The sequence below is a fragment of the Gallus gallus genome, chromosome Z (assembly GCF_016699485.2).
Source record: "Gallus gallus isolate bGalGal1 chromosome Z, bGalGal1.mat.broiler.GRCg7b, whole genome shotgun sequence".
NCBI lineage: Eukaryota > Metazoa > Chordata > Aves > Galliformes > Phasianidae > Gallus > Gallus gallus.
The window spans coordinates 27593111-27605717 of NC_052572.1; the positions used below are offsets into that span (position 1 = coordinate 27593111).

A 12607-nucleotide genomic window follows, 5' to 3' on the forward strand; every position below is an offset into this window, starting at 1 on the left:
CAACACTGTCTCTTCAGGAAGAAGCAGGGAAAAACCTCGGATTTATCCCAGAGGAATTTGGCAGGGTTCCTCAAAAAATATAATGAGACTGAAGGCCCATTTGAAGTGCCTCTACAACACTACATGCAACATGGGAAATAAGCTGGAGGAGATAGAAACCATTGTGCAATTGGAAAACTATGACCTGATCTAATTGGTGCCACAGAAGCAATGGATTGGTGAAATAGTGTGAAAATACTGCAGTTGAGAGCTAAACGGTTTTTAGAAGAGAGAGGCTGAAGAGGAGAGGTGGAGGAGTTCTTCTTTATGTTAAGAAAGGGATAGATTGCAAAGAGATGCCTCTGAGAAACAGCTGTGATCAGGTTGAAAACTCGTGGGTTAAAATTAGAGAACAGACCAATAAAGGATATCTGGTGGTCAGGTGTACTACAGGCCACCTGATCAAGAGGAACCTGTTGATGAAGCTTTCTTGCTTCAGCTACAAGAAACAGCACACTTGCAGGTTCTCATCCTGATGGGGGATTTCAACCACCCAGATGTCTGCTGGGAAAGCAGCATGGTGGGGTGCAAGCAATTGAGGAGACTCTTAGAGCTCACTGAGGTTAACTTCTTGCTCCAGATATTGGACTGACCAAATATAAGTGAAGCATTAGTGGACCTGATGCTCACCAATGCGAAAGAGTTCATTAACGAGGTTAAGACTGGAGGCAATCTGGGCTGTAGTGACCAGACCCTGGTTGAGTTTGTGATCTTGAGGAAGATGGGCCTGGCAAAAAGCGGAGTAAGGACCCTGAGCTTCAGGAAAACAAACTTTAGGCTGTTTACGGAATTACTGGATATGATCCCCTTGGAAGCTGTCCTTCCTAGAGGAAGGCTGTTCCTTCAACTAGAGGAGGCAGGAAACTGGCATGGCTGAACAAAGGCTCGCTGATCAAACTGAGGGAAAAGAAGGGAATGTACAGGCAGTGGAAACAGGTGCAGGTGGCTTGGAATGAATGCAGAAATGTCATCTGGACAGGTAGAGATGGGATCAGGAAAGTCAAGGCGCAGATGGAACTGAACTTGGCAAGGGATTTGAAAAATAACAAGAAAGGATTTTACAGGTACATTGGTTACAAAAGACAAGCCGAGGAGAGTGTACCCCTCTGTTAAATGAGAAGGGAGAACTGGCAGTTAGGCTTCTTGTGCTTCTCTTGCCACTAAACTCTAGGCAGGATCTGGGGAACAAAGTTTCTCCCACTGTAAGACCTGACTAAGTCCAGAACTAACTCATGAGACAGAATGTTTACAAATTTATGCGACTGGATGACATGAGTTCCAGGATCCTGAAGAAACTGGCTGATGTGATTGTCAAGCCACTTTCCATCATATTTGAAAAGTCATGGCAAAGTCCCCGGTGACTGGAAAAAGGGAGACATCACTCCTGTTTTAAAGAAAGGGAGGAAGGAAGACCTGGAGAACTACAGGCTGAAGAGCCTCATATCTGTGCCTAGAAAGATCATGGAACAGACCCTTCCGGAAACTATTTTAAGGCATGTGACAGACAGGGGGAGATCATTGCAGATTCCTGCAAGGCAGGAAAAGCGGTGGTGTAGCCCTCTACGTTAAGAAAGAATGTGAATGTATGGAAATTAATGATGGTGATGATAGGGTGGAGAGGTTATAGGTCAGAATAAAAGTGAAGGCTAATAAGACTGATATTACTGTGGGAGTCTGCTACAGGCCACCCAACCAGGATGAAGAGGTAGACAAGACACTTTATAGACAGTTGGGTAGGTCTCAAGGTCACTCTCCCTTGTTCTTGTGGGGGACTTCAACTTCCCAGACATCTGCTGGATTTATAATACAGCAGATAGGGAACAGTCCCGGAGGTTCCTAGAGTGTGTAGGAGATAACTTCCTGACACAGCTGGTGAGGAAGCCAACAAGGGTAAGCAAAATCCTGGACCTGCTGTTTGTTAACAGAGAAGGTCTTGTGGGAGATGTAAAGGTTGGAGGCTGTCGGGGGATAGTGATCGTCAGATGCTAGATTTCTCGAACCTTGTTGAACCACAGAAGGGAGTCAGCAGAACTGCCACCTTGGACTTCCGGAGGGCGGACTTCAACCTCTTTAGGATCATGGTTGAGAAGGTCCCTTGGGAGGTAGTTTTGGAGAATGTGGGAGCTGAGGGAGGCTGGGAATACTTTAAGGAAGTTATTTTAAAGGTGCAGGAGCTGACCATCCCCAAGCCATGGAATGCTAGCCAACAGGCAGAGTCCGGACTGGATGAACAGAGACCCTTGGCTGGATCTCAAGAACAAAAGGAAAGTTTATGGTCTCTGGAAGAGTGGGCAAGCTACTTACGATGATTACAGATATGTAGTGAAGCTGTGCAGGAAGAAAATTCAAAAAGCCAAAGCCCAGCTAGAACTGAGCTTGGCCACTAAGGTAAAGGAAAGCAAGAATTTTTTTTATAAATACATCAACAGCAAGAGGAGGGCTAGGGAGAATCTCCATCCCTTGTTGTATGTTGAGGGCAACCTGGTCACCAAGGATAGGGATAAGGGTGAGGTACTTAATGCCTTCTTTGCCTCAGTCTTTAATAATAAGACTTGTTACTCCCTGGGAACACAGCCCCCTGTGCTGGTAGATAGGGATGGGGAACAGAATAAGCCCTGCATGATCCATGATGAGATGGTTTTGGACCTGTTCCAAAAGCTGGATGCTCACAAGTCCTTGGGCCAGATAGGTTGCACCCTGGAGTGCTGAGGGAGTTGGCAGATGTGGTTGTCAAGCTATTCTCCATCATTCTTTGGCAGACCTGGCTAACTGGGTATGTCCCGGTGGACTGGAGACTGGCAAATGTGATGCCCATCTTCAGAAAGGGCTGGAAAGATGATCCTGGTAGCTACAGACCTATCAGTCTCACCTTGGTGCCTGGAAGGTTATGGAACAGATAATCTCGGGAACCATCATGGACCAGTTAAAGGTCAACCAGGGGATCAGGCCCCATCAGCATGGGTTTATGAATGGTAGATCCTGCCTGACAAATCTGATTTCATTCTATGACAAGGTGACCCGCGTAGTGGATGAGGGTAAGGCTGTCAATGTGGTCTACCTGGGCTTCAGGAAGGCCTTTGACACTGTCCCCCATAACATCTTCGTGGAGAATCTGGCTGCCCACAGCTTGGATGGGTGTACACTCTGCTGGGTGAAGCACTGGCTGGATGGCCAGGCCCAAAGAGTTGTGGTCAATGGAGTTAAAACCAGTTGGCGGCCGGTCACGAGCGGTGTCCCCCAGGGCTCAGTGCTGGGACCGCTTCTGTTTAACATCTTCATTGATGATCTTGCTGAGAGGATTGAGCGCACCGTCAGTAAGTTTGCAGACAACACCAAGCTGGGAGGGGGTGTTGATCTGCCAGAGGGGCGAAGGGCACTCCAGAGGGACCTGGATAGACTGGATCGATGGGCCAAGGTTAATGGCATGAGTTTCAATAGGACCTAGTGTCAGGTCCTGCATTTTGGTCACAACAACCCCAGGCAACCCTCCAGGCTTGGGCAAGAGTGGCTGGAAAGCTGCCTGATGGAAAGGGACCTTGGTGTACTGATGGACATTCGGCTGAATATGAGCCAGCAGTGTGCCCAGGTGGCCAAGAAGGCCAATGGCATCCTGGTTTGTATCAGGAATGGTGTGGTGAGCAGGGCTAAGGAAGTAATCCTGCCCCTGTACTTGGCACTGGTGAGGCCTCACCTCGAGTACTGTGTTCAGTTTTAGGCACCTCAGTATGGAAAGGACATCAAGGTGCTGGAGCAGATCCACAGAAGGGTAGTAAGGCTTGTGAAGGGGTTGGAGAATATGCCCTATGCAGAGAGGCTGAGGGAACTGGGGCTGCTTAGTCTGGGGAAAAGGAGGCTGAGGGGAGACTTTATTGCTCTCTTCCAATATCTGAAAGGTGCTTACAGAGAGAGCGAGAGCGGGATTGGTCTCTTCTCACTGGTGACAGGTGACAGGATGAGGGGAAATGGCCTCAAGTTGCACCAGGGTAAGTATAGGTTGAATATTAAGAAACACTTTTTTACAGAAAGGGTTGTTAAGCACTGGAATAGGCTCCCCAGGGAGATGCTTGAGTCACCATCCCTGGATGTGTTTAAAAACAGCCTTGATGTGGTGCTTAGGGACATGATTTAGCAGAGGATTGTTAGTTAGTATGGTTAGGTCGTGGTTGGACTCAATGATCTTTAAGGTCTTTTCCAACCTGAGTGATTCTATGATTCTATTCTATGGTCTGAGACAGTCAGCAGAGCTTTGACAGGGGCAGGTCATGCCTAACTCATCTGGTGGCCTTCTGCAATGGAATGACAGCATCTGTGGACAAAAAAACGGTAACTAACATAGTCTACCTGAACTTGTGCATGGCCTTTGACGTGGTCCCACACCACATCCTTATCTCTAGATTGGAGAGAAATGGATTTGAAGGGTGAACTATTTGGCAGATGAAGAATTATTTGAATGGTCATAGCCAGAGAGTTTTGGTTAACAACTCTACGTCCAGGTGAAGGTTTTTCTGAGTGGTCTCTCTCAGGGGTCTGCTTTGGGACCAGAACTCTTTAACATCTTTACATATGACAGAGACAGTGAGATTGATTGCACTCTCAGGAAGTTTTCTGGATGGAAGGGATGACTTCTAGTGGGACCTGGACAGGATTGAGAAATGAGCCCACTGGAACCTAGTGAGATCCAAAAAGGCCAAGTACAAGGTGTTGTACTTGGGCCAAGGCAGTGCTGGGTGTATATGCAGGCTGGGAGGAGAACTCCTTGAGAGCACTCCTGTGAAGAAGGACTTGGAGTTTTGGTGGACCATAAACTTGAGATAAGCCTGCAGTGTGTGGAAGGCCAACAGTATCTTGGGCTGCATCAAAAAAGACTGGCCAGCAGCAGAAGGAAACTGATTGTCCCCCTCTACTCTGCCCTTATAAGGCCCCATCTGTGGTCCTGTATCCATGTCTGAGGCCCCCAAGCAAGAATGATGCGCAACTGTTTGAGTGGGGTGAGAAGACATCCACAAGGATGATCAGAGGTCTTGGGCGCCTCCCTTATGAATAAAGGTCAAGGAAGCTAGAGTTGTTCCATCTTCTTCTGGGAAGACTTCTGACGGGATTGAGAGCACAAGTTGTGTTTTCCTTGGTCCTCTCAGTTGGTGACTGGGACCCACACAAAAGGAAGAGGGTGGACATGCTGAATGATTGGCTTTGCGAATGGTGTCGTGCCCAGGGCTTTGGGTACTATGACTTGGGACACAGCCTTGAGAAAGGAGGAATGCTGACAGTGGATGGGAGCTGAGTGACTAGAAGGGCCACAAAGATTCTTGGGAATAAGTTTGCTAGGCTGGTTAGCAGGGCTTTAAACTAGGTATGATGGGGGAAGGGGGTGTACTGGGTGACAGAGAAGCACATGGGAATGCTGTCACCCTGGGAGGTGGTAAGGGAAAACCTCAGACTTGTCCTGGAGGTAGTAGGGAGGGCTCCACTGATACGGCAATGAGGATGATAGCCAAGCTGAAGTGCCTCTATACCAATGCGTGCAGCATGGGAATTAAACAGGAGGAGCTAGAAACTGTGGAGCAATTGGAAAAGTATGACCTAATTGCTATCATGGAAACATGGTGGGATGAATCCCACAGTTGGAATACCCTGATTGAGGACTTTTCAGAAGGGAATAGGCTTTTCAGAAGGGATAGACAGGGTAGGAGGGGTGGTGGCGTTGCCCTCTATGTTAGGAGGTGGATAGATTGCGAACAGCTCTGTCTGAGGAACAGCCACAATCCGGTCAAGTGTTTGTGGGTGAAAATCAAGGATTGGTCCAGCAAAGAGCATCCAGTGGCTGGGTTCTGCTAAATGCCACCTGATCAGGAGGAGGCTGTGGACGAGGCCTTCCTGCTTCAGCTGCAGGAGGTGTCGCACTCGCAGGCTCTTGTCCTGATGGGGGATTTCAAGCACCCGGATATCTGCTGGGATAGTGGCATGGCAGGTGGCAAGCAATCAAGGAGGTTCCTGGAGTCTGTCAAGGACAACTTCCTAGTCCAGGTAATAGATGGACCAACGTGAGGTGAAGCCTTACTGGAGCTGGTGCTCACTAATGAAGAAGAGAGCGTTAGAGAGGTTAAGATTGGAGGCAGCCTGGGCTGTAGTGACCATGTCTTTGTGGAGTTTGTGATCTGGAAGAACACGGGCCTGGCAAAAAGCAGAGCTAGGACCCTGTGCTTTAGGAGAGAAAACTTCCGGCTGCTCAAGGAACTGCTGAGTGGGATCCCCTGGGAAACTGTCCTTAAGGACATGGGTACAGAACAAAGCTGGCAGCTCTTTAAGGACACCCTTCTGAGAGCGCAATGGCTCTCCATCCCCCAGCACAAAAAGTCAAGCAGGGGAGGCAGGTGACCGTTGTGGCGGAGCAAGGACCTGCAGCTTAAACTAAGAGAAAAGGGGAAATGTACACAAAGTGGAAGCAGGGTTGTGTATCCTGGGAGGAATACAGGGCTGTTGTCCATGTGTGTAGAGGTAGGATTAGGAAAGCCAAGATGCAGATGGAGCTGAACTTGGCAAGGGATGTGAAAGATAACAAGAAGGGGTTCTACAGGTACACAGGCAGGAGGAGATAGGACAAGGAGAGTGCTTCCCCTCTGAGGAAAGGTAATGGGGAGCTGGCTTCCTCACACACAGAAAAAGCTGAGGTACTCAATGAGTGCTTTGCCTCAGTTTTCATGGGTGGTCAGGCTTTCCGTGTCTGTCAGGATCATGAGCCTCTAGGTTAGGGTGTGGGGAGTGGTTTCTTTCCCACTGTAATGGTGGAACAGTTCCGAGTCCTCCTCATGACAATGAATGTGTGTAAGTCCATGGGGCCAGATGATATCCATTCCAGGGTTCTGAAAGAGATGGCTGATGTCGTTGCTGAGTCGCTCTCCATCATATTTGAAAAATCATGGCTGTCAGGTGAAGTTCCTGGTGACTGGAAAAAGGGAAACATTACTCCCATTTTTAAGAAAGGGAGAAAGGAGGATCCAGGGAACTACAGGTGAGTGAGCCTCATATATGTGCTTGAGAAATCATGGAGAAGATCCTCCTAGAAGCTATGTTAAGGCACATATGAGATAAAGAGGTTATTTGAGACAGCCAGCATAGCTTCACCAAGGGCAAATTGTGCCTGACCAATCTGGTGGCCTTCTACGATGGAGTGACAGCTTTGGTGGATGGGAGAAGGGTGGTGGTTTCGTCTGCCTGGACTTCTGCAAGGCCTTTGACATGATCCCTCACCACATCCTTCTCTCTAAATTGAAGAGGTGTGGATTTGAAGGATGGACTGTTTGATGGATTAGGAATTGTCTGGCTGGATGCAGCCAAAGTGTTGTGATCAATGGTTCTGTGTCAGGGTGGAGGGCAGTCACAAGCTGTGCCCCTCAGGGGTTGGTCTTGGGACCAGTGCTCTTTACCATCTTTATCAGTGACACAGACGATGGCATTGAGTGCACCCTCAGCAAGTTTGCAGATGACACGGTGCAGTCGATACGTTGGAAGGAAGGGAAGCAATCCAGAAGGACCTGGACAGGCTGGAGAAGTGGGCTCATGAAAACCTAATGAGGTTTAATAAGGCCAAGTGCAGGGTGCTTGGGTTGGGGCAATCCCAGGTATTTATACAAACTGGAGGAAGACCTCCTTGAGAGCAGCCTTGCGGAGAAGGACTTGGGGGTCCTGGTAGACAAGAAGCTGGACATGAGCCAGCAGTGTGCGCTTGCAGCCCAAAAGGCCAACTGTGTTCTGGGCTGCATTAAAAGAGGAGTGGCCAGAAGGGAGAGGGAGGTGATTGTCCCCCTCTGCTTGGCTCTTGTGGGGCCCCATCTGGTGGAGTACTGTGTCCAGGCCTGGGGCCCCCAGTACAGGAGGGACACGGAGCTCTTGGAGTGGGTCCAGAGGAGGGCCACAAAGATGATCAGAGGGCTGGAGCACCTCTCCTGTGAAGAAAGGTTGAAGGAACTGGGCTTGTTTAGCTTGGAGAAGAGAAGGCTGTGGGGAGACCTCATTGTGGCCTTCCATTACTTGAAGGGAGCGTATAAACAGGAAGGGGAGCGGCTGTTTACAAGAGTAGATAGTGATAGGACAAGGGGGAATGGTTTTAAACTGGGACAGGGGAGGTTTAGGTTGGATATTAGGAAGAAGGTTTTCACTCAGAGGGTGGTAACAGAGTGGAACAGGTGGCCCAAGGAGGTTGTTGGTGCCCCATCCCTGGAGACATTCAAGGCCAGGCTGGATGTGGCTCTGGGCAGCCTGGTCTAGTGGTTGGCAAACCTGCAGATAGCAGGGGCGTTGAAACTCGATCGTTGTGGTCCTTTTCAACCCAGGCCATTCTATACTAATTTTTCTCTACTATTTTGCATTTGCAAAAGAGAAGGCATCAGGGAGACCTAATTGTACCTTTCTAGTACTTGAAGGGTGCTGTCTTGGTTTTCTTTAAGTATTCCTTATCATGGCATTCTGCAGTGACCTAATGGAAATGGGACAGCTGCTAAGGGAGAAGTACAGTTCCCCAAATGCTCTGGTTCTTCCCATTTTGTTTCCAGGAGATACAAGGTGACATAGTCATGTAAGGATGTCCCATTTTGCTCCCCATCTCCGAATTTGCAACACAGATAGGAGACAATCGTTTTCCCATTTGTTTGATTTAATACTCTTGATTCCTTTTATATTGTATGAACTCACATTCCTTTACCATTTTTAGTACAATAGTGTTCTCTTTATCTCTGTTGAGCAGCAACTCCTCCTTCTCACTTGTCTTCTGGCTTTCTGTGGTGGGGGGAGGTGTGGGTGGAGAGGCCTAGAGTGCTGGGTTCCTCTTGCACGATAAGGAAAAAGAATTCAACCTGTGACTGTCATTGGTACCCACTGTGGGACACGATAGCAATGAAGATAATAGATTTGACCAGAGTGCACTGTGATTTTGAACAGAAATTTTCACACCATGCCAACTTGCTACTATTAGCTAAAAATAGCAAGAATGGGATTTTTCTCCCTTTCAACACAGTCTTTTAAGGGATTGCACACATCATGCTTCACATTGCATTACTTAAAACCTACTGGAACTATTTTTCCTTTTCTCCCCCTTGAAATTTTCACACAGTTCTAGACTGTTCAAACTAGCATAACAATATTGTCATGTTTCCTGAATGTGTTCCTCTGTATCAGTATTGGTCATGGATCTTCCTCAAAGCTGAATAATACTGAGTGGCAGTGGATATGGTGGAATCTGGGAGAAAACTTAGAGAAGTGGGCACCCATAGCATTATGGAGCTTCTCTCCCAAACACCTGCAGAACCCTGAAAGTTGAGGCAAGTATTTAAGGGAGGACTATTGTAGCTCTGGCAGATCTAAGGAGGCACAAATAATTTGAGGCTGGCTTATGCCTACCGAGCCCTATTTTCCAAGGGAAAGAGAGTGTCTCCAAACCTGAAATGGAGAAAAAGCCTGTGCTGGTGTCAGTTGCCTCTTTAGGAGAAAGAAAGTTGCATGAGGCTCTGGTGGACATTGGTGCGCAGTGCACCCTAATGCCATTGAGTCATAAAGGGACAGAAGCTGTCTGCATTTCTGGAATGCTGTTGAAGGGGGTTCTAAAGAGTGGACTGTGCTGGTGGCTGAAGTGAGCCGTACTGGAAAAGTCGGGCAAAGGCATCCTATTTGTCTGGCACAGAGGCACGATCCATCTTTGGTACAGACTATATTAGGAGAAGGTGTTTCAAGGACCCAAATGGGTATCAATGGGCTTTTGGAGCAGCTGCTTTAGAGACAGAGAACGTTAGGCATGTGTCTACCTTACCCATCCTTTACATTGTGGGGTTGCTGCAAGTAGAATAACAGCAGGTGCCAGCTGATACTGCGGCAGTGCACAGGCAACAGTACTGTACTAACTGTGATTCTCTGATTCGCATCCATAAGCTTTCCCATCTGTCAACTGGAGAGCCAAGGAATGATCAGCAAGACTTGCTCACCCTTCAACAGCTCTATATGACCAGTGTGAAAAGCCAGTGGAGAGAGGAGGCTGGCAGTGGACTATCATGGTGTGAATGAAGTTACACCACTGTTAAGTGCTGCTGTGCTGGACATGCTAGAACTTCAATATGAACTGGAGTCAAACGCAGTCAGGTGACATGCCACAACTGACATTGCCAATGCATTCTTCTCCATCCCTTTGGCAGCAAAGTGCAGGCCACAGTTTGCCTTCACTGGAAGAGATGATCAGTATACCTGGAACTGTTTACCCCATGAGTGGAAACATAGTCCAACCATCTGCAATAGGCGAATCCAGACTGCAGTGGAGCAGGTGAAGCTCCTGAGCACCTGCAATACATTGATGACATCACCATGTGGGGCAATAGAACAGAGGAATTTTTCAAGAAAGGGAGAAAATCATAGAATCGTAGACACAAAGGTTGGAAAGGACCTCCAAGATCATCCAGTCCAACCGTCCACCTACCATGAATATCTCCCCATTAAAACATGTCCCTTAGTACAACATCTAAATGTTTTTTGTACACCTCCAGGGATGGTTACTCCACCACCTCCCCGGGCAGCCTGTCCCAGCACCAAACCACTCTTTCTGAAAAGATATTTGTCCTAATACCCAACCTGAACCTCCCCTGGCACAACTTGAGGCCGTTCCCTCTAGTTCTATCACTAGTTATGTGGGAGAAGAGGCTGACCCCCGCCTCCTCACAACCTCCTTTCAGGTTGTTGTAGAGTGCTATAAGGCGTCCCCTGAGCCTCCTCCAGATTAAACAATCCCATTTCCCTCAGCCATTCTTCGTAAGACCAGCTTTGTTGTCTTTCCCTGGACATGCTCCAGGGCCTCTTAGGTCTTTCATGTAGTGAGGGACCCAAAACCAGCGGTGGGGCCAGGAGAAAGCAGATAATTTAAAAGTGGAATTTGGGAGATGTTTAGAATTCTTTATCAACTCTTCTAGCATTTGAAATTCTTCAGTTAAAATAATAAAACTTACGTCAATTGGGAACAATTTTATATTTTGTTTTTTAATTAACTTCTGAGTTATAGGTGGGAAGGTGTAAAAGCCATAGCATTCTACTCCTTAGGACCATTTGTTTCTGTATTTTTGTTACAATAGTGAGCTAGGTATTGGTAATCTGAGAGAACTGTACACAAGCTGATGTCTGCCAGATTTCAATTATTTCTCAACGTAGATATAATTAGCTATGAAAGAGAGGAAAAAATTAAAAGTGTCAAGGAGGAAGCTATGATGCAACTGTATGAAAGCCCTTTAGCTGGACTTTTCCTTCCAGCATTCAGTAACATTTAAAGAGAAAGGCCTGTCAACAGTGCTAGGAGCTGGACTAGTGGTATTGATCTCTGTAAAGGGAAAACTCACATCTTGATAATAAAGTGTAGTGCTGTTGGCAAAAGGAGATAAGCAGCCCAGCCTTTTTCTAATTATATTTAATGATTAATGTGTTGTGGAGATGAAGTGATATGGTGAAAGGAACAGATTCTGTCAGCTTCTGCTGATCTTCAGTTGATTTCTTCTGGCCTTCCTTATTAGAAGCTGTGAAAACAGCTAGGAGGTACTGCAGGAGATGACACCAGAATTTTTAGAGCAGAAAAAAAAAAGGCAAAGTGACAAGGTATGATTGTTGCTGTTGAACAGAGAAAATCACAGTACTGAACTATTTATGCAGTTTCTTATGTTGTATGGGAAAGAATATCTGGAAGCATAAACCCTTGTACTCTGTTAGGACAAGTCTATAATTGTCAAACTCTTAGGGATATAAGTATTATCCTTTAGGCATCCGGTATGATTATAAGCACTAGAAGTTAATGCAACCCTGTTCACTTCTAGATCTCATGGGACCACAGAATATCTGCATATAATACCCAAAGTGCATGCCTATTTTGTTTACTTGAGGTTCCTGTGACATCCCTTATTCCTGCTGTGTTTTGGTGCTAATACCCTGTCATACAAAATGATTATTAGTTGTGTTATTTTTCCCATCCTTTCCTTAAATAAGATTCATAGGCAGTGCAGCATTTGACTTGGGCTGGATCTTGAGGTTCTGTTTCCTTTTTTTTACTCTTTGTTTCCTTTTTTTACTTTTTTACAACTGTTAAGTTTTGTAAAGTAGATAACATTGGTGGAAGAAAAAGAGATAAAACCAATACAGATAGTTTTGAGTTGGAGACATAGAAAGCATGGAAGCTGAGGTGCAGGAGATTGGGCAATTTATTTCCATCTTTGGCTTCAGTTATTAAAGCTTTTGTTATGTTCTACTGAAATCATACAGGTAAGAGTTAGATAAATTAATAGATTTTAACATCAGTTAATGTACCTTTGTGATCATCTCTCTTAAGACCTGTGTTCTATTGCCACAAAATTGCATTCCATGCTTCAGTGTCTGTGGCTAAATTAGAATATCTCTTGAACAAAAATTTAAGGAACTAATTTGAAATAAAACAATTTTGAAATGCCCAAGTATGAAGGAGAATCCATCATGCCTAATAAAATTGTTTAAACTGCATTTGCAATCAATCTTCTCAAACCTATGTAAACAATATAAAACTCAGGGATATGTCAAGGGA

At 46.4% G+C, this 12607-nt stretch overlaps 1 protein-coding gene across 1 annotated transcript in view; it reads left to right on the forward strand.

Moving 5' to 3' along the window:
* The window catches only part of SLC1A1 (solute carrier family 1 member 1), a 59577-nt gene that overhangs the window by 24922 nt on the left and 22048 nt on the right, over positions 1–12607 (forward strand). The gene's annotated exons all lie outside the window — the stretch shown is intronic.